Source organism: Filicampus tigris, chromosome 13 (assembly GCF_054856515.1).
Source record: "Filicampus tigris isolate MCC_2025a chromosome 13, RoL_Ftig_1.0, whole genome shotgun sequence".
In the NCBI taxonomy this organism is placed as follows: Eukaryota; Metazoa; Chordata; class Actinopteri; order Syngnathiformes; family Syngnathidae; genus Filicampus; species Filicampus tigris.
Genome location: NC_141229.1, coordinates 5,763,939 through 5,785,936, shown reverse-complemented (window position 1 = coordinate 5,785,936; position 21,998 = coordinate 5,763,939). Strand labels below are relative to the sequence as shown.

The following is a 21,998-nucleotide window of genomic DNA, read 5'->3' as shown; positions in this document are numbered from 1 at the left end:
GCTATAAAACTGCACGTTTTAGAGTGGCCTTTTATTGTAGGCAGCCTCTGCGGTAATCGTGCGGTCTAATAAGCATCTTGATATGCCACATATGAGTCGGATGAATTAACGGGGAAAAAGAGAGGTGCTCAGGAAAATAAATGTAGCCAAATTTGTGAACAAGATTGGGAGAAATAGGCATACAAAAATGGGAGCAAAAGCAGAATTGTTGCATTTGCTTCAGGAGTTATAATAGATTTGGATTTTGTCATATTGTTGGTTATTGTTGATTAGTGATTTTTAATTCATTTTATAAATGTAAAAGGCAGAGACCTATCATGGTTTCCAAAGCGCACCCGTTTTAATTTTGATTCCTTACAGGGGGAAATCAACCCAAACATATTTTTTTCCAGAATATGTTGCCAGCAGGCCCACTAGTTGAAACACGGCACTCTGATTAATATTGCGTTTGTGGAATAAGAGTTAATCCACTAGTTTTTAGCCATCTCAGGGGGCGGCCATTTTGTCACTTCTGTCAACTGCTCAGGGCTCAGGTAACGACCAATCAGCATCAGAAAACAGATTGGCCATGATTGGTCGTTACCTGAGCCCTGAGCAGTTGACAGAAGTGACAAAATGGCCGCCCCCTGAGATGGCTAAAAACGAGTGGATTAAATCTTATTCCACAAATGCAATATTTATCAGAATGCCTTGTTTCAACTAGTGGGCCTGCTGGGAAACATATTCTTGAAAAAAAATATGTTTGGGTTGACTTCCCCTTCAACAAAAATGATTTTTTTTTCTTAGTTTTACTGATCTTGTTAGTTTCATTACCTATAATAACCTTGGTTCAATTTAGAGCGATATATGTTGCACGTATGGTGTGGTACGATGTGTTTTCCGAGTCAGTTGGGATAGTTCATTACCGTGCTGTGATTGGCCAGTACAACTAACTAACTCCTATTTACTCGATATTTCATTCAGGAATAATCCGGCGCACGCAGACGCGTCGTGTTTTCCACAAGGAGCCCGTTCTAAATGAGCTCAGGGTGGTGGTGGTGGTGGTGTGGGGGGCAGGGGGTGTCATCCTCGCGGGGGCTCCCAGGCTTTTCTCCCCGAGAACTCTCCACAAAGGTAATCAGACGCAAAACACATCTTCCTTATCTGCGGCCGGCTCCTAACAAGCACATAATTGCTAATATCTTTGCTGAGCCCGAGAAGGAACACCCCAGAGACGAGCTATGTATATAGAGCCTGATGGAGAGATAAGAGCACGTTGCTATAGAAACTAAGATTTCTTCTTAGCGCCAACCACTCTCGCACACGCACACACGCGCAGGAACTACTTGAAAAGTTTGTTTGCTTTTCTTTTCTACTCGGCAGTCGAGATGAATGTGGGTAATATCGTTTTTAATCAAACGCGGAGCTATAGTAAATGATTAGGGTAAAGGATGCTTGTTTACATGTTTAGTGAGAGGTATTAACAACCACCTTTCGAAGATGCTTTTTTTTTTTTTCGTTTTCTGACTGGCCCCATTTGAACCATGTTGCTAACTAAAACAGGAGCATCTCCCTACGCATACAAAACAGTCTCTCGGATGAATATAGTGTGGGACGCTTCGGCTGATAGCGATTTCTTTCCGCAGACATTTTGGACATATGATGTGGTATACATTGGATCAAAAGCTGTTCCTTGCCATAGAGGCCTATTGCGCATATGATGTGGTATGCTTTGGATGACAAGATGGTCTTTTCCACAGACAGATGTTGGGCGTATGGCGTGGTGTAATCATGAGCTGTTTGTTTTCATTAACAGATAAGCGTTGGATGTATGATGTGGTATGCTTTGGGTTATGGAGTGTTCCTTTCCATACATGGATATATTCAACATATGATGTGGTATGCTTTGGATAATGAGTTGTTCTTTTCTATTGGACATATGTTATGTTATACTTTGGATTATGATCTTATCCTTTCAACTAATGGATAAATGTTGGCTGTGTGATGTGGTATGCTTTGGACCATGAGCTGTTCCACACTACCGTTTTTTTCCATTCGCTAGATAGGTTTATTTTTGTGCTTTAAATGACCCTATTGAGGTTTTGCTATTTTTTTTTTTTGTGCGTCTTTATTGTACTCACTATTAAAATGATTCAAGACAGGCAAATAATTCTAGAGAGCAAGTGGAAAGGAAAATCGGAATTAACATAAATTGATATCCCAAAGCGGGCTATTTATTGGATTTTTGGTCTGTGTGATTTGGAAGTGCATTACCAGCTATGTGTAATGCAGGTGACATAACAGAGACAAGGCCATAGGTTGCGATTGCGAGTGGTGACATTACAGCGCCGAGTTGTAATGGTTGTTCAATGCCAGAGGCTACCCATGTGGGCCTTTTATCTGAGCCCTCCTTATCTTTTCCTCTTGCGCTCAGTCTGTATGCTATCACAATCGTCTCCTCAATCCAATATTAGCACACTGGCGGCTAATTGACCCTTTAAGGCTAGTCTTGATGCTGCCCGCCTGCCTGCCTGATGAGAGGTCGCATGAATGGCTGCATTGGATTTTGGCTATTTGGGTCGCCATGGAGCCGAACACCGCCCCCCCCTCCACACCAGAACGCGAATGGTCAGGTTCCGCCTTCTATTCCCAATATTAGTCCCCACGAACCAGGAAGTAGCCTGGTAACTAGCATAACCCTGTCATGCAAAGTGGTCACTCCAGTGGACAGCTATTTAAAAGTTGCTTTCGCCTGTATTAATTCAACTAAAAAATACGTTTATATTTTAAATAATAACATGAAATCATACTTAATGCATGAAAGGGGTCAAAAATATTTTTTTTAAAATTGAGATTAATTAATATAGGCGAAAGCAACTTTTAAATAGCTGTCCACTGTAGTGACCACTATGCATGAAAGGGTTAATTGTATTTTTCCCAATCTACAGAATCTATTTGCCTCGCAACTGGATCTTAATGTACAGTCATGCGGAAAAAAAAAAAACATGATACCACCCTTATTTCTTCAGTGTCCTGTTCATTTTAAATGCCTTGTAAAAATAAAGGTACATTTGCTTGGGCCAATATATTAATGACAAGAAAAACAGCTTATAAGAGATGAATTCAAAATCGAGATTTTTTTCCCCAAAGGCTTTGTAGATAATAATCCAAATCACTTAACAAGTTCTTAATTAAATTGCTATGGCATTGCACGGCCAAAAACTGCGCTTTTAGATAATCCGTGTTTTCTTTGTGTCAGTTAGTCACTTGTTATGGCTACCTGGGAGCAGTTATAATACAGACACAGCAACTCACACCAAGTGTTTCACAACTAATCCAGTCAGCTGCTGTACTATACAAATATCTGCAGCTGAAAGGGTGCGACGCCGATGCTATTTATTCGCCAGTCTGTCCGTTTTGTGTGTGTTTTAAATAGGCAACATGTCATTCTCTTTGTTTTATGTTTCGCTTGACGGTAAACTTCAAAACTTGGGAGTGAAAAAAAACAGCAATTGTTCAATATCTGATAAACCGCAGTGGGTGAAGTGAGTCAAATTGCATTCGCTGCCGTCAAACTTGTATCTCAAATTTCGGTAAAATTTTTTCTAAACAAGGTCACTCATCACGAACGGAATCACTGTATTTTTTTTTTTTTTCTTCAGTGAACAAGAAATGCTCAATAAAATACACATGAACATAAACGTTTGCAGTTTATGTATTTATATATATATATTTATACAAATATGCATGTGAAGTACACACACAATATTTAGAAAATTCCCCTCTGATTACGCTTCATTTAAATCCATCCCTGTCTAAATTGTCATATTTCTTTCTCTCATGCACAAGGAAATCATTTCAATTTACGATGACTTAACCTGTTATTAATTAACACCTGCCAAGGTGCCGTAAGACGTACTGCAAATAACGAACGTGTGTTGGTGGTGTTGCGTATACGTGTGAGTGTGTGTGTGTGTGTGTGTGTGTGTGTGTGTGTGTGTGTCGTCCCCATTGCGACTGGTTCACCTTGCTGTCAGCCTGAGCACTGCGCCAAGACGGGAGGAGCTGGAGGAGCGTATATGTGCATGGCTAATGCAATTCCACTTCACCAGATGGCCCAGCTTTTCTGCAAAGGAAAAAAAAAAAAAAAAAAAATCCAACACCTTTTTTTTTTTTTTTTTTTTTTTTCCTCAAACTGATCCGCTCCCTCATCCTTCCTAACTCCTGTACTCTTGCTCTCTTCTTCTGCACCATTCTTCAAATCCTTTTTTTCTCCCCTCTCGCTCTACTTTTTTCCTTATATATAACTCCTCCTGGCATTTTTCATCGGAGGAGACTTTCCAGCCCTTCTTCCTTTCCCGGGCCGACACGTGAGCTTAAGCGACCGCTCATTATCATCGATCAATGGCTCGCCTTCTGACACAGCATTTCGGGCTTCTGTTCTGCAATGGTGATGCGAACACACACACGCACACACGCACACACGCATATACCACTAGCTCCCACTTGGTTTTTATCCGTGCGCCATCTGGATCAATCACATAGACTTTATGTCCGACTTAAGACTGACATGTTTCCTGCTTCCTGCTGTAAATAAGAAGCGAGAGGGCAATGGCTGGTGTGACCCAGTGCAAGGTTCGACCAGGATGGAACCTCAGAAAGAGGGCCGTCAAATGTTAAATAGAGGATTTCCTGAAAGGCATCTCTGTCACCGGGTAGAAAGTAATAGAAAGAGGAAAGAAAAAAAAAAAACAGGCATTGAAATTATGAAAGCACGGTGAGCTAAAGTTAACATGCCTGCCTTGCAATACTGAGGTTTCGAATTTTATGTAGAGTGCATGTTGTCGCCATGCTTGATTGTCTTCCTTTTTTTCCCCTCAAACCTGGAGGATGTTTTTGTTGAAAAAAAATCATTTTCATCCAAGCCACTTCTGCAGAAGATAACGCAATGCTGATTATCGGTAAGCCTATCAGATCATCTAACAGCTTGCTGTAGTTTTCATGGTTTCACGTGCGCCCAGCAGAAATGAGGGACTGAGAATGACGAAATTTACCTAGCAATAGGCAGAGCGCGGCCCCTTGTTTCCTGTTTGTAAAAAGCGAACTAAATATATTGTGTATCTGAAGCAAAAAAGAGACATACAATAATTACTGTGAAAACCAAATCAAAAAAAAAAAAATCATTAAAAATAATTGTTACTAACGACGAGCCTGACCGAAGCCTTAGCTGCCCAACAAGGTACCTGACATAAAATACACGGATCATAAACATAGTAATAATAGGGAAAGAGTCACATTGTCTGCATTTTACTGCCTGGAATCTTTATCTATCCATCACGGGATAAGTAGGTAAGCAAGTAACGAAGTAAGTTAAGTAACTTAAAAGGGAAAGAAATCTCTGGAGATATGACCTTTATCTATTGTTGTTGTTGTCACTTGTGAATTGTACTCCAATAAAGAAAGTTATCAAAATAAAATAAAAGGGGAGGTCAACCCAAACATATTTTTTCAAGAACATGTTCTATGCAAGCCCACTAGTTGAAACAAGGTTTTCTGATTATTGCATTTGTGGGATATGAGAAATCCGTTTTTAGCTAGCTCAGGGGGCGGCCATTTTGTCTTCTGTCGACTGAAAATGACATCACAACTGCTCACAACGACCAATCATGGCTCAGATTCAGAAAAGAGGTCAGTCGTGATTGGTCGTTGTGAGCAGTTGTGATGTCATTTTCAGTCGACAGAAGACAAAATGGCCGCCCCCAGAGATGGATAAAAACGAGTGCATTTTCTGCTTAATTGCGAGTGCATTTTCTGCTTCTGCTTTTAGTTTCAACTAGTGGGTCTACTGGGAACATATTCTTGTATAAAATATGTTTGGGTTAACTTACACTTTAAGAGTATTTATCTAACTTTTTGGGAGTATTTCGTAGAGTTTAAGAGTATTTAGGTAAATCGTGCAAGTGTAATTATGTGTTTAGTGTTTAGCAGGCCCCCCTCGAGTTCTTAAATTTTAGGATAAAATCTCAGTTTTGGCTATCCCGTGTGGAGTTTGCATGTTCTCTCTCTGCTTCTGTGTTTTTTTCCCCTCTGACTTTCAAAACATACACGTTAGGTTCATTAAAAACTCTGAATTGTCCATCGGTGTGAATATGAATGTTTGTTTGTCTATTTGTGCTCTGTGATTGATTTTTCTCATTGTCAGTGTGTCTCATTCAATGCGGTGCTGTGTTGACAGTTTTTTTTAATTTATTTTTTTTACTATTGTTAAATTCATCCGTACAATATTGGCAACGGCGTATCTCTAACCAAATTTGGCCGCAGTACATGACAGCACTTTTATTAATAGAGGCCCCGTGAACAATTTTTCAGCAGGGAAGCATTTTTGGCAGAAAGTCACCCGACAATTGCCAAGGAATGCATTTCCCATTGCCCATGAAACTTTCTTTGGAATTAAAACTTCAGAGCCAAAACTAACTCTTACTTTGAAGCATAGTAGGACAACTTTGTCCTTGTAAAGTAATGCTATGTTATGCTATGCTATGTTCATGGCTAAAACTATGCGGCTGCCTCTGTAGTCATTTAAATATGGAGAAAAAAAACAGGCATACCCGGCTCTTTCAAATTAGACAATGTACAGAGAGAAACAAGTTGATTTGTTCTGTGACCACACTTGTCACCCCCAAAACTCTCAAATCCATTGAGATGAACGGAAATGCCATCCTTCCCTCGCAGCAACACATTTTGTATGTTTTATCAGGAAAAATGACACTCTATAACAGGGATGCCCACACTTTTCCAGCCTGAGAGCTACTTATGACATGACCGAGTCAAAATGATCTGCCACCTACTAAAAATGCAAAACACATTATTTATAAATATATAGAGAATCACTTTTGAATGTACCGTATATGCTGGTGTACCTTGCCTGACTGCATGAAGCTATATAGCACAACAACAAAAAAGTTTTGTAATTACCTTACTCTTGACGACTTGCACTGAATGGAATCAGCCAGGGACGCATAGTCCGGACAGTAGCTGCCTCAAGAAGATTTGCAGCAACAACAATCCGCCCATTCGCTCCATTCGGCGTCAACTTTTAGCACACTATGCTAATGCTATCAATATCGCTGTCTGTAAAGTTCAAGAACTGTTAAAAAAAAAAAAAAAGCCGCCGAGTGAACGGGACGCTGTGTGTGACGTAGTATGCCCGATGCTGACTGGCTGCCGCGAGGCGGAATGGCAAAAAAGGTGACTTGTTTATTAGCGCCGAGTGGAGCGAATGGGCGGCTTTTGCGGTGCTTCGCTCCGCGCCAGAAACGCACCCAACACAGTTGGTGTGAACGTAGCAATACAGTAGTGAGGACAGATGATAGGCTAGTGATCTACCCACGATGCCTTTGCGATCGACGTAATGGCCACCCCTGCTCTATAACATTGTACTTAAAAAAAACATCCAGTAATTACATAATTAAATAGAATGTAACCGTGTAAACAATTTTGGATATATTTTTCTGCTTCAGTCAGATGGACATTGTGTTCCTCCTTCTGGTGTGTGCGCCGTGGCCACCTGAGTTTGGCATGAGAGAGACATATAGGCACAAAAGGAGTCAGTCACAACTTTGCAGAGGATAAAGAATATATGCTTGTGAGTATTTTTATCTGTTTACATGTGTCGCTCCACTGTTTGTGTTGCTTCAAGGTCACTTGTGACAGAGCGACGACGGAAAGCTGTGCCACATTTTAAAAAATACGCTGTGACGTCAGACTGGAGAGGGGTTGTCAGAGTGCTAACAGGAGAAAAGATTTGGTGGACTTTCAATTATAGACAGATTTTTGCTATGCGCAAACCGGCCCGGTCTATCTCCCTCGCAAATAACTCCATATTGTTAGCTCGTTTGCAGCTAACGCTATGCCATATTACCCTGGCTAGAATCCGTTTTCTCGTCTTTCCGTTGTGTCCTCCCTGCATATGGAAGATGTTATTCCGGCCTTTTATCTTCCCTTCAGTGACTCTCCTCTTATTAGAACAACACATCACATCTGGAGGCGTCAGCAAAGGGTCAGCAATATGAGCTTTGCACAATACCGCCAATAAAAAAATAAGCTGATTTATTGCTGTAAATATAGCATTGCAGTAATACCGAGCTCCTCCTCGTTTTCACTCCTCTCGTTCCCTTTTGTTGACTCATTCTCAATTCCCTCCTCAGAGATTTGGGCTCATTTTTAAACAGCAGGCAGTGTGCGGAGACACTCTTCACACGGGATGGCTGGACGTGGAATGACACCAGCAGAAACATACTTTACACAGTAGATGCGTTAGACATTTGATGTGGTATGCTTTGGATCATGAGTTCTTTTCAATGGACAGATTTTGGTCCAACTGTATGATGTTGTATCATGAGTTTTTTTTTTCTGTAGACAGAAGAGTGACATTGATGTGGTATTCTTTGGATTATCAATTGGTCATTTCAATAGGCAGACTCTGGGCATATGTTGTGGTATGCTTTGGATCACGAACTTTTCATTTCTACACTTCGACAGTATGATTATGTTCATTTCCATGGACTGATATACGTATGTTGGATATTTGACGTATGCTTTGGGTGATCGTTTCCACTGAAAGTTGCCGAACATGCGATGTGGTGCACTTTGGATTACGAGACGATCCTTTCCATTCACAGACGTTTGGCTCTATGATGTGGTATGCTTTGGATGGTCAGATGTCCATTTCCATAAATAGAGCGATGGATACATCGCAATACATCTCACTGCGCGCCGCTTATTGTCGCACACGCACGCGCACACCTTGAAGGGCTCTATCGAATTGCAGCATCCCTGCACCTGGAGACGCATCAACCGTTTTCATATTCTCTCATATAATAGGATAATGGTGTCAGTGACCTCTGCTGCCCGAGGCCCTCGGGGGAGTTTATGAAGATGGAACAAAGTGGCTTACATCATCCCGGTGATACGTCAAGTGTATTTTAAGCTATGTAATATGCAACCGTGTTTTGAGGAGTCATCGTGCTTTTATACTTCAGACATGAAAAGGGGGATTAAAAAAAAAAAATCGTGGCTACAAATGACATAACGCGCACAAAGGAGTAGGTGTGATGCGCACACAAAATACACAAAAAAAATTTGTGGATATAAGCGAAGATTTGCTGACCCAACTTTCCACCCTCTTCTGTGAATATGGTCACCTTTGGTTCTCAAAGTGGAGGCCAGGTTTCAAGGCAAACACGCATTTAGCTGCTATGCTGCACGCAAATGGAATAAGTTGCTAACAAAAGTGAAGTCAGACCCCGAGAATAAATGCTTTTAAATGCAGGTTAGAAGCTATGCTTTATCCGTATTGCTTTGTTGAAGGTCTTTTAAACACACATTAAACTCAGTTTCACGATACAGCCTTTCAGTAATTTCAAAAAGCAACTTTGGATTTCTTTCCTTTGCTTTTTTAAAGTCGTTCAATCTTTTGGAATAAGGTACATTTGTTCTCTTTGCTTTGCCTTAGATTGTCTGAAGGCGTTCTGTTGATAAATGCTTTAGTTGTTGTGCTTTTGGTTGTGTGAAGCACATTGAGTGGCCTTGTGCATAAAATGTGCGATGTAAATACATTTGCCTTGCCTTGCCTTGGGGACACCAAAAATCATTTGCCATTTATAATTGGGTTTCGGTAATTCTTTCACGTACCACTAGTGGGAGCCTGTGTGCCACTATACTGAACATCATAAGTTTCCAAGATGCGCTCCATTTGCTTACCCACATGTCCAAGTTGTTCACAGGAATGATATTAAACCCACGTATTAATATTTAATGTTAAACCCATATCATGGCTCCAAATTAGCATTTTTGTGCACACTTCATTGTGGCCACAACTCAATTCACCCCCCCCCCCCCCCCCCCGTCATGTCTGGGGTTCTGTACTTTAAAGCCAGTTTACCTAAACTGCAAAACAAAAATAGAAAGCACACTCCCTCCCTCGGTGGGTTTTCCCCTCGTGACCTGTGTGAAAATTCATTTTCCCTCCTGCTCTTTTCCCACTGCCGAATAGTTGCAGGCTATTATAGAAGCAAAGCCACCCAGGGGAGGGAGGCATTATGAGTCCTGCATCGGCTAAGAGCCAAGGAACTGATGAGAACGCCCGCCGCCTCGTGACCCCACCGAACCCACCGTGGGTTGCGCATCTCGATTCGAACCGCCATCGGCGTGCGTGCAGGCAATAGAATCCCTTTTGCGAATACAGTTGAGACAATATCGCCATCAGGCGCCTTTGAGGTGTTTCTATTTGAGCCGCAAAAAAAAGTTGAGATCCTCCATTGAACTTCATATTCATCGCACAGCCGCAGGAGTGAACAGAACCTTGTCCAACACACTCATAATACAAGCAGGAAGAAATCAAACTAAAAAGCAAAGTTTTGCTCAATGTTTTGCTCAATCCATACTGCCAATCGACGGCTCATTCATTCAAATCATATCGAAAACGCACAATGACACAACAATCTCTTCATGTTTTAGTTGATTATACAGTCCCAAATTACAACATAAAACTGGGAAAAAAAAAAAATGTCAATACTGTATCATGGATAAATCATGCTGCTAATGTAGCTGCCTTATGTTGAAACACGGCATTCTGATTAATATTGCATTTGTGGAATATGAGCTAAGCAGCAAAATGCACCCGTTTTTAGCCATCTCCGGGGGCGGCCATTTTGTCACTTCTGTCGACTGAAAATGACATCACAACTACGGTTCAGTTTCAGAAAACTGGTCAGTCGTGATTTGTCGTTACCTGAGCCCTGAGCAGCTGTGATGTCATTTTCAGTCGACAAAAGTGACAAAATGGCCGCCCCGAGAGATGGCTAAAAACGGGTGCATTTTGCTGCTTAACTCATATTCCACAAATGCAATATTAATCAAGAATGCCGTGTTTCAAGTATTGGGTCTGCATAGAACATATTCTTGAAAAAAATAAATTTTTAATCACAGCCTATAGTCTCAATCTGAGATTTTACAAAGACGATATATTTTGCAGGGTCACTATGTACAAGACTACAACGAGATTCTTTTGGCATTTTCATTTTTGTGTTTCCCCTTCGCCCATGCCACTCTTCACTGCAAAGCCTGACATATGTGCTAAAATCCAAAACGTTTGATATTGTAACGCCAACAATAGTAGAAGACTGATCTAAAACAGTTGAGATTACCACCTTACACTAAATGATCAAGATGACGGGAACGCGCTGCAGCTCCATGAAAACTCCAAACGCTTCCTTCTGACTTTGTGTTTTCAGCCCGAGACGGTGAAATCAATCGTTAGGTGTAAGCGCAGCTTTAGCGTTTGACAGGAAACTTCAAGTGGGTGTGACATTAAAACAGCTGGACGCCTATTTTTTATTTATTTTTTAAGAAGAATTGTCATCTAAACTGCCGCTTGCTGTTAAATGAGTTTAGTTGTGTTCACAGGCACCATAGATAGTTTGTGTTTCGAATATTTGCTTGCAAAGTAAAAAAACAACAACAAAAATCAAATAGCACCTACTTTTAAGTCTCAAGGCACCACTGCATTTGCCTTTAAATATTTTATCATTATTCTCATAAAATTATTAACTATGAGTCGATGAAGGTACTTTACAGTGGGACAATAAAGTATCCTTCGGACCACTCTATGCAGATTTCCGAGTCTACAGGAGTGATGGCTCTGTTTTGCTATGTAATCCAGATGAATGGACAATCCACACTTTGCAGCCCAAACTTTTTCATCTTGTCACACTTTGTCACTTTCATTTGTTTGCTGTGAGCAATGAACACACATTTGTATAAACAGCTGGGAAAATGTGCTCTCACTCTCTGTAGGCTATGAACTGTAGAGGGTATAATTCATCATGAACATGACAAATTACTTCGGGTGCTGTTGAGGGCTGGAGTGGTCGGCCGCTCGAGTGTGTGTGTGCGTGCGCATGTTTGCGTGTCTGTGTGTGTGTGTGTGTGTGTGTGTGTGACTTTGTCTACTTTAGGGGACACGTTTGGCACGAAAGAGTAATTAAATGGGGACAAATGATGCCAGAGCTAGGTTACGGACGTATTTTAAGTGAAACTAAACATAAAACAAAGAATTAGGCTTTACCAAATAACTTTGTCTTACTTGAGTCCATTAGCTCAATGCTAACATATAACAGTAAAACACATAGAAGTGCTAATAAAAGTAGCATTGATATCATTGTAGTTATCCACCTTTATGAACTTTAAACACACACAACAATACTCACAAGCATATATTCTTTATCCTCAGTCAAAATCAATCAATACTATTGCAGTTTAGTATGTCTGTATGGACTACACTGCCCCCTGGTGGCCAGGGTACTCACACAAGAAGGAGCAGCAAAATGCCGAGTGAATTATCAAAATGCCCAAACATCCTAGTATGTAATCATGCTGTTCCTGTGTGATTTTTTTTATAAGGTACAATAATGTACAGTAATATTTTCTACAGAAGTATCTGTGATTTGGGGATGTATGGGTTGCTTGTAAAGGGCGGGGCCTGGTCCTGTGAGTGACGTGGGTGTCAGTGAATGAGAACGTATGAATGTGTTTATTGTGTTTGCTTTATTATCGGTTCTTCAAAAAAAGTGATTAAAAGTGACCAGTGGCTGTGTCGTTGTTTGACCACTTGTGTCGGCATTAGAACCCCTTCTAACTAGCGATGGTTGGCTAGATTAAATTAGTTAACAAATTTGATGGCACATTTCACTTAATCTTCTTGGTGAGAAATGATGCCAAACTTTGGACATTCTGTCTTTTACAGACGGTTTTCTGTTGCCTTTGCGGCAACTCCTTTTTTGCATGACGTGCGACTTTTTAGGAGAATCGGTCCTTGCAAAGCTTTGAGGTAGAGATTTTGCTTCAACCTTTTTAATAATCAAGTTAATTGAGTTACTGGTTGCAGGCCTAGCTTGCCTATTGACGTTTTGGGACAATTCTAAGCTTCCTCCTTTGTGGGAATGAGCACATTTTGCATCGATTTGAGCCCATGAATAATATGACGGTGTGTTGTGTATTTGTCATCTTGTTTTAAAGGCCAATCCCGTTATCTTGATATGCAGTGACTAGCACAGGTGTGGCTCGTTTGTGTTTCCACTGCGATTCCTCATTACCTCTTTTGAACCTTCCGTGCTGATCTTTGCTAAGACCTGTATGTATTTGTGCATGTGTGTGCATATCTGGTTCCATGCGGGCGTGTTGTTGAGTTCCAAAAGTAAGCAGGAATCACAGACATTCATAATAAGGGCTTTGGTGAAACACAAAAGTAAGCACTTACACTGCAGTGTTCTTTTTTTTTTTTTTTTTAATGGTGAGGTAGTTAAAAACAAACAAACAAAAAAACTGTCGGCGTGTTCCACTGCACAGTACGGGTTTTGTTGGGTGGCTGATGGAGGAGCCACAAAAAAGTGCTGCAGTCAAGTGAACACTGTGATGGGTAATACAGTAGCAGCAAATGAATGAGTTAATATTTGTCAATTTGGCGATGACCAAATACACTCAGAATTACAGTGGCCCTGAAGTGCAAAACTTCACGACATCAAATTAAAAATCACAAAAACAAAAAACTAGGTACTGTTTACTTTTGTGATGAATGGTTTACTGTTGTGATCATTTTTTGTGTGTTTCTTTTATTTCTTATTTGCTGTTGTGATTCGTTTTTTATGTTTTGCAGTTAATGCAGTGCACTTAATCTCTAGCGGCATTGATATGACATTCCTACAGTGGTTGCCAAAAAGGTATACAGTAACTGCATTATGTAGAGTGATAAAAAATGAAATTCTCATTGGTTTCCAAGAACTGCCGCAAAACAACAATTCAAGTAAGCATGACCGTTTTATATACTTCCAGTCGAGAGACTATTATAAGAGAGAGGAATAAAACACAAGGTCCATCTAGAGAGACACGGAATTATTTGAACTGTAATGGGCGTCTACAAATCGAGTCCCACTAAAATAACAACCGCACTCTACCATGATTTAATGGAAGGGAAGTGGGAAACGGTGTAGAGAGATGGGAAAGAGAGAGAACTTGAGGTAAATATCAAAGCTCCACATCGTCTTGTGTTTAGGGAGAACATTGTTGGGAGAATGTAAACACTGTAGCTCAGCCATGTTAGTGCCAGTGCACGCTACCCACATGTGTGCTGGCTCTTTCCGAGCATCATTTTTTTTGGTGGGGGGGTGTATAATAATTGTGAAGACTTTGGGCGATGATGTCATGTTTTCAAATGTGGCACTACTCAATTCGTCAGGAGCATCTGTGGAAAGGAAGATAGAGTAAGTTACAGATTAAGATCATGCTGGCAGCATGTAAAAAGGCCATTATTCAGTAGTGCCTTGAGATTGTGTTATATATCGCAAATTAAAATTCAATGGGGAAAGACATTGAAATACATAGAAATGCCATTTATGTTCACATTATGTTTGTCATGTGTTTTGTTGGTAAGAAAAATAGCCTTTTACAATGTTTGCAGTTTATAAAAACATATGGTAGTGACATAATTGAATAAAATGTAAAGGATTCTGACTGTTTTTTGACATTTTTTTTGCTTCAATTCAAAGTATCGACTATTGCTGCTGAAATGATGCAAATTTCTGTATTCTGGAAGAAATAAAAGTTGTGTTTATACAAGTAACTGAGCTGCAGTAATATTGGCTGTTCTTTACAGAGGATAAAGATCATATGCCTGTGAATATTTTTATATCACCTGTCTACATATGCTGCTTCACTATTTGTGTTCCAACGGTTAGAATACGACACCAATGCTATACATTAGCCTCTAAGGCGTTTCCCATCATGTGTTAGCATAAAGCTAGCATACTTCAAAGGGAAATTTATGTGGTCGTTTTAAATGCGAAACGAGTAATACACGTTGTTTTACGTTAAGTTTGACAGTATGCTTCAACTGGAAGTGGCAATAAAAAGCTTGAATCCTCTTTTTTAAAGACGTCTGCTATCCACATGTTTACAAACGGGTGACGAAACAGACTCAAAACACATCACAGCAATGACTCACATGCTTGGATATGAAAATGTGTTTTTTGTCATATTTTGTTTTTGTATGTCGTGTTATTGAAAAATGAAAACAACAACAAATGGGTGGATTTGACCATTTTGCTTGACAACACTCTTTTCCTACTACAAAAGATGCTGTCCGAGGGTTTTAGACAGCACATTATTATCACCACAGATAAATATATGTCTCTGCAAATGCTAAAAGGCGTCCAGCCGACCTGTGCAGCCATTGGCAAACAAATAGATTCAACACACAATCAAATAGATATGAATTGCCAGAGAGCAACTTGTACAGGAACGCTCCTTTATGGCCACAAAGCTGCTGCAAATAAATTGCCCACACACACGGGCGCATGCACTGGAGGAGGGAAAAACCCATCAGCAGCAGTCACTTTATCACACAGGCCAGGGAAGGAACAAAAAAAAAAAAAAAAAAAAGGTCTGGAGCAAAAGAGGATAGGGAGAATGGAGCGGAATCGATATTCCAATACTCCCTTGTCTGCTCCGCTGGCCCCCGATGTTATCCCACATCATTGCAGCGGACAAGGAGAAGACAAATGACTACGTGTCGGGGAACAGAGGTGCCGGGGGTGGACCAGCGGAATTGGGGGGGGGGGGGGGGGGGGTGTGACGGGGACACAAGATGTAGTGTACGTTGCTAATATTAGCGCTGACAGTGACAGTGTCTTTCGGCACGTGACAGCGCGAGAGTGAGACAAAAATCCAATTTGTACTAAAGATCCTTTCAGCAAGAGGCGGAGAAAATCAGCCTGCAATGTGAGAGGCGTCGAAAAAGGAAGACTATGTTAACTTAAAAGTACAACTGAAATGAGAACATGATAGGAAAACTCTGGGCAATTAATCGAAATGTAACGGTGATTTTGATTTTGGCTTCTCCTGATCTTAAAAGCATTAAGATTGAGGAAAAATGATTAGCGCGGTGTGTGTTTGCAAGTGGTTGTGAACGCACCCTGGATGCACCGTGTTGCTTCCAGCAAGTGTGTTACATGACCTGTGTGCGATTCTGCCCTCCCTGAGTGTACAGGGCTCAGATCACGACCAATTGTAGCTCAGCTTCGGAAAGCAGGTGAGCCGTGATTGGTCGTTACCTGAGCCCCGAGTAACTGTGATGTCATTTTCAGTCGACAGAAGTGACAAAATGGCCGCCCCCCAGAGATGGCAAAAACGGGTGGATAATACAACACATACAATACTTGGTTTTAGAAACATCGCCAGTGCTAATCCTAGGAGTCAATAAGAAATCCTATTGACGGGCTAATAGAAAACTATCATCGAATTCCAGGAGTGATATTCCCCCAAATAATGAATATTCACACACAAATACTGTAGTAGCACATAGAGACAAATGGTATAACAATAGTGACAGGCATATATTCTTTGTTTAATTGTGTGTCCGTCAGACAACTGTCGGCACTGCCAGAAACAGCCCAAAATAACGGTCATTCATAAATTCAAAGACAGGGACTACACTCTGCCTCTCTAAATTCTCACACTCTCAGAGGAGATTTCGTGCATCAGATTGAATTCTAGAATGCACCCTAACTATAATAGCGAAAAAAAGTCTGTAGGAATCAGTGAAGAGTGTGGCGTCCATGAGCAAGTGGACTAGCAATGGACGAGTACTGATACCAGGCATCAGTATCGGGCCCACTAGTTGAAACACGGCATTATGATTGATTTTGCGTTTGTGTAATATACATTTATCAGCAAAATGCACTCGTTTTTAGCCATCTCTGGGGGCGGCCATTTTGTCTTCTGTCGACTGAAAATGACATCACAACTGCTTACAACGACCAATCACAGCTGACCTGTTTTCTGAATCTGAGCCGTGATTGGTCGTTGTGAGCAGATGTGATGTCATTTTCAGTCGACGGAAAACAAAATGGCCGCCCCCAGAGCTAGCTAAAAACGAATGGATTAACACATATTCCACAAACGCAATTCATCAGAATGCCCTAGTGGGCTTGCCTAGAACATATTCTTGAAAAAAAAAAACGTTTTGAACGTCACGAAAGTAGATGCAATGTTTTAAATGCATTTTGTAGAATAACTACCTTGTCCTAAAGTAAGCAAAGATAAGGAACTTATGTACATATAAAATATAATAACGTTATGACAACTTGGGTTTAGTTCCCTTTTAATCTATCCTCTGTTTATCCAGGTAGCTGCTAGTAATAACAAAAATACATACTGCACGTCTTTATCATCCGTATATCAACATAGGCACGAAATTGCACTGCCAGCTCCAAACCCTCAAGGGATGCGCAATCACACAGCGGCGCACGCAGTCACATCATTTCCTCGCAGGAGTCGTACAAACATTACAGCGCGGGCTGCACCGAATATGTGTGGGCTCACAGAGTGACAAGTGAGTTGAAAACAAAAGGTGGCGGGAAAAGGCGAAGAGGGGGGAGAGGGGGAAACGCTCCCTTTGTAGCACAAAGGCCCCTCTGTTGTGTTTTTGATCCGCACTGGCTTCAAAGTGCCAAAGTCTGGTTTTTATTCCTGGCGGCAGTCGAAGCAGAGGTCCCTCTGTTGCCTTATCACACATCTCTCCCTCCCAGACAGAAAGCACGGCCCCGCCACAGACACGTTTTGACAAATTAGATTGCCGCCGTGATTGATGCCGAATCAACAGCTCGAACAAAGTGGAGACGGAAGAAGACGGCCGGGCCTCGCCAACGAGACAGTTGGGGCAACTCAAATATAAGCGTCGTACAGATAAATGACGGCAGACGCAATTAAAGACCGCCGCGATATTTGCGTCTTTCATCTGGCAAAACAAAATCTAATTCAACCGGGCACCTTCGTATTTTATCGACGTTGCAAGATCACAGGCGCAATTTGTTGGCCCGCAAACTTGCGATAAGATTTATTGAAGCTTACGTGCGTGTAATTAGAAATTATTGAAATGTACGGTCCCCGTAGTCAAAATATCGCTGCCAAGTCAATATCTATCAAGAGCACGGCTCACAAGAGCGGCGCACACAAAATGAGCAGAAAAAGCTTGGTGAGTGGATGGACTACTAATGAAATGAAAACACAGACAATGTAGCTAACCCAAACGGTTCACAATCAGCCACCAAACCCTAAATAAATACAAGCCTCACTAATTCCAACCCTAATGGTCAACAGTCAAGTACTAGCATCAAAATAATTGGCAATAATCAACTACAGTGGTGCCGTGACTTATCACTTTAATTTGTTCAACGATCGCCCGTTTAATTAAACGCTTGTAGAGCAAATCATGTTTCCTCATTGTAGTGAATCAAAATGTCACTAATCCCTTCCAGCACCCCCATAAAACACAAACATGTATATTTTTTTTGTAATGTGTGAAGAAATTTCGCATTGTACAGTATATTACACACACAGACGGTCACATTTCGGATATTGAGTCACATATTCAGTAAGGTGCAGTCGAATTTGTTTTCAGAGGATAAAGAATATATGCCTTTTGATTGTTGTGAAATATTTTGTTTACATGCCTAACTGCACCATTTCTGTAGAAATATCCGTTGCTTAACTCATTAAACGTCAGCCATTCGTAGCGCAACTAAATCCTTGAGTGCCAGCCATTTTCGAGGATTTTGACCCATCTTTGAAGGCCCGCAGATTATTGTGTTTTTAAGGCTATATAGACACCTACCAAAATGAAAAACAGACAAAAAAAAGTTCATTTGCTCATTTATATGTCAGAGCCTCTTTTTCCTTTAGCCCATCCAACCTATGCGCACTTCTGCTGTCTGTGCTGTCTTTACACCATCAATGTAGTTATTTTCGGACTAAACGTGAGACGTGAAATTGCCTCCATTCCTGAACGTAGCTCTGTGACATTTACCGCAATGTGGGACTAATTATCCAACGATTTGGACATATCGTGACAGGTGCTAGTCATTTCCAAGGGATTAGGAACGTGGGCGGAATTTCTATCAGGGCCATAGCCATGAAGAGCAGGGATGCAAATGAACTTGACCGCTCTTAAAAAACGCAACATACGGCAGATCACGAGACTTTGAGATAGAGCTACAATGCAAGATGATTACCCGGCGTGGTTCGGAGTAATTAATTTCCTGTATTGCAATCAGCGTGGATGTCTGAGTAAAACTGTTGTAAACACTAAGCGGGCTGACGCACATCCGCTTTAATGAGACGGCTACACACACACGCACGCGCCATTAATGTTGTCTGAGGTTAGCTTAGCGGCATCGCCGCCCTTTCTTTTGGCCGTCTTCCCTTTCTATGCCAAGGGAAGGGCGCAAAAGGGAGTTGGGAATCCAGTCGGGCCACAGATTATTATGGAAAATCTGCTAATATGTTTCAGAAATAAGGCAGGTGTAACGTTGACACAATTTTCATACGAACAGCATTGTGACCCCTTGCATTACGAAAACTCATTTGTACCAGTTGAAATGCCGTTTCAGCACCCGAAAACCATTTCAATTTTTTTAACTCATTCACCGCCAGACATTTTCAGACCTTCTTTTACCCTAACGTTTGAAAAAAAAAAATCAAAAATAATATGAATAACTTCCTTGGCTCTACTATGAAAAGACATACAAATGTTTTGGGCAGTGAATTAGTTAATAAAGTGAAATAGCAGTGTGTGGTATATAAACACAATTAAAGAAAAAGGTAAAGAGACTTTTTAGGGGTAATAATACATTGAAACAACCCGGGAATCACAACAACTGGGTTCTTGAAGGGGTGTGGCTGAATTCGTGATGTCAGGAACGTGAGCTCGTTCGTGTTGGTGAGTTTTGCCCGATTCCGGCAGCTTGCAAGTGTTCACATTTTAAATGTGCGTGTTTGACTGTTTGCGCCATTGGATAAACTGAAAGTGCTGGATAGATGGATGGAGACAGATACAGACAGCAGATGACATTTTTCAATATCTACCACGTTAAAAAATAAATCATAGTTTGATAGACATGTTGCATTTTTATCCACTTTACTGTGAACCCCAAAGGAGGAATCCTCTGGCCACAGATCCCCAAAACTCCAATTCCTATTCATCCATCCATTTTCTTCCACCTGATTTTGGGTCAGGTTATTGGAAAAGCGGTCTAAGCAGGGAGGCTCGGACTAAATGAGAGAAAATGATGACCAACGATCGCTTGTGACACATTCTTTATTGACAATCACAAGTTTGTTCAAGTGTTGCAAATTTTAAAACACCAGAATGAATCATGTTGCTTGAAATCTATGAATAAAAACCCATTAAAAATGGAAACTCTCCTTCCAAAATGGAGCCACATAAAAACGCTTAATAGTCTCATTTTGTGCTTTTTTACTATATCCCCTAAATCGGAGCTAATACTAAGGACAGGTTATGGCCTTGGTGCTAAGGTCTATTTTTAGAGTTCAGATCCTCTGCTGGACCAGTTAGAGCTGTGAAGAAGTGGCCAATTATGTGCCTCAATGCCTTATCAACAAAAAGAGTCCTCCTTTGACCAAATGATCACAAACTTGACTTCCCTGACTAGTAGTCAAAGAAGTATTGTCACTTTTGGGGTTAAGACATGAAACCCGGGGAAGAATGAGAAAAGAGAAAGTAGATGAGAATATGGCCCGTCATTTAAAGGGTGCCGGGTTTGATTCTTTTGGCTGGCACTCACCGGGAAATATGTATTTTGGGTTCTCAAGCCCTGATTAAAGATGGAGTAGATATAAATCCAACTGTAATCAAAGAACACTAGGACTCGGGGGTTCAATGCCTTTCTTTGGGGAATTAAAGTCATAAGGGAGTAGAGAAGAATGTCGCCTGTGACAGAATGATCCCAGAATTTGATATATTCAAAAGGGGAAATGTAACTTTTGTGTCAAGGACCTTTCCCAGGGTTGGCTGAGACAGGAGGGAGTGGATAAAAATGAGGCTTTTGGCTTTAACTCAGATCCCATTTTCAAATCTACATTTTTAGGTTTTCAAATCCTGATCTTGGGTTGTGGAGTGATTGTGGAGTGAGTTGATATGGCCTAAGGGTCCGAGGCCATGTTCATTTTGATATGTGACAAATCCATTCACGACAATAAAAAAAAAAAAAAAAAGGAGTCATACATTGATATGACATATTCGACAGTGACGCAAAGCTCAGACTCTCTAAGACGGCCGCCGAATTTGCAGACGCCGGCGGGCGAGTGGGGCGCTTTATAATTTCCACAAGACGGGCTGATGATGTAATGATGCATCATCATCTAACACCAAGCATTTTTAACCTGTTTAAAATGCAGCTACAGCGGCCGCTTTGCCACCCACCAGCCTTCTCCTGTCGCTTCCTTTGCCTGGAAAAGCGTTTCACGCTCTGTATCTTCAGCGGTGTTTCAGAACCACCCCACCCCAGCCCCTCCAACCCACCTTGCACTGTCACACACAGACATTCTTGGCTCTGGCTGCCACTTTCATAGAAATGTGTTTCAACCAAATTCCAGAAAAGCCCGCGTCTTCAAAAAGTGTGGCGCTACACTTTGCGAGGCGCTCGGCACCTTTGCTGGTATCAAACGAATAGCTGCTGCATATACACAGTTATTGAATACGTAGAATATGTACTGTAAATGTGACAAACAGTTTAGCAAAAGCTATATTCTAGTGTTTCGCAAATGCTTTACACCAAGTACCAACTCAAAAAATCAAAGTACCACTCGTCATGACCAACATAAAAATAACGTCGTGCCTATGTGTTTGTCAAAAATAAGATAAAGGTATTATATCTAAAAATTATATTTATCACATTGTACGCCACTATGGTTATTATAGTAAATGGGAAGTCAACCCAAAAATATTTTTTTTCAAGAATATGTTCTATGCGGCCCTGCGATTGGCTGGCAACCAATTCGGGGTGTCCCCGCCTACTGCCCGAAGACAACTGGGATAGCCTCCAGCACGCCCTGCGACCCTTGTGAGGACAAGCGGTATCGATAATGGATGGATGGATGTTCTATGC

At 41.1% G+C, this 21,998-nt stretch overlaps 1 protein-coding gene across 6 annotated transcripts in view; it reads right to left on the bottom strand.

Moving 5' to 3' along the window:
* LOC147137341 (uncharacterized) overlaps positions 1–21,998 on the bottom strand; it is a 144,278-nt gene that overhangs the window by 22,187 nt on the left and 100,093 nt on the right. For 4 of the 6 annotated variants that reach the window (XR_015089408.1, XR_015089409.1, XM_086050354.1 and 1 more), the window contains exons 1-2: positions 6,955–7,279; positions 4,006–4,105 (exon numbers count right to left, since the gene is read on the bottom strand). The exons of 1 other annotated variant lie outside the window; for it this stretch is intronic. The gene's annotated coding sequence lies outside the window, so the exon portion shown is untranslated. Of the gene's footprint in view, positions 1–4,005; positions 4,106–6,954; positions 7,280–21,998 lie in introns of those variants that run through there. One more of the 6 variants, XM_086050355.1, reaches the window with a different exon arrangement.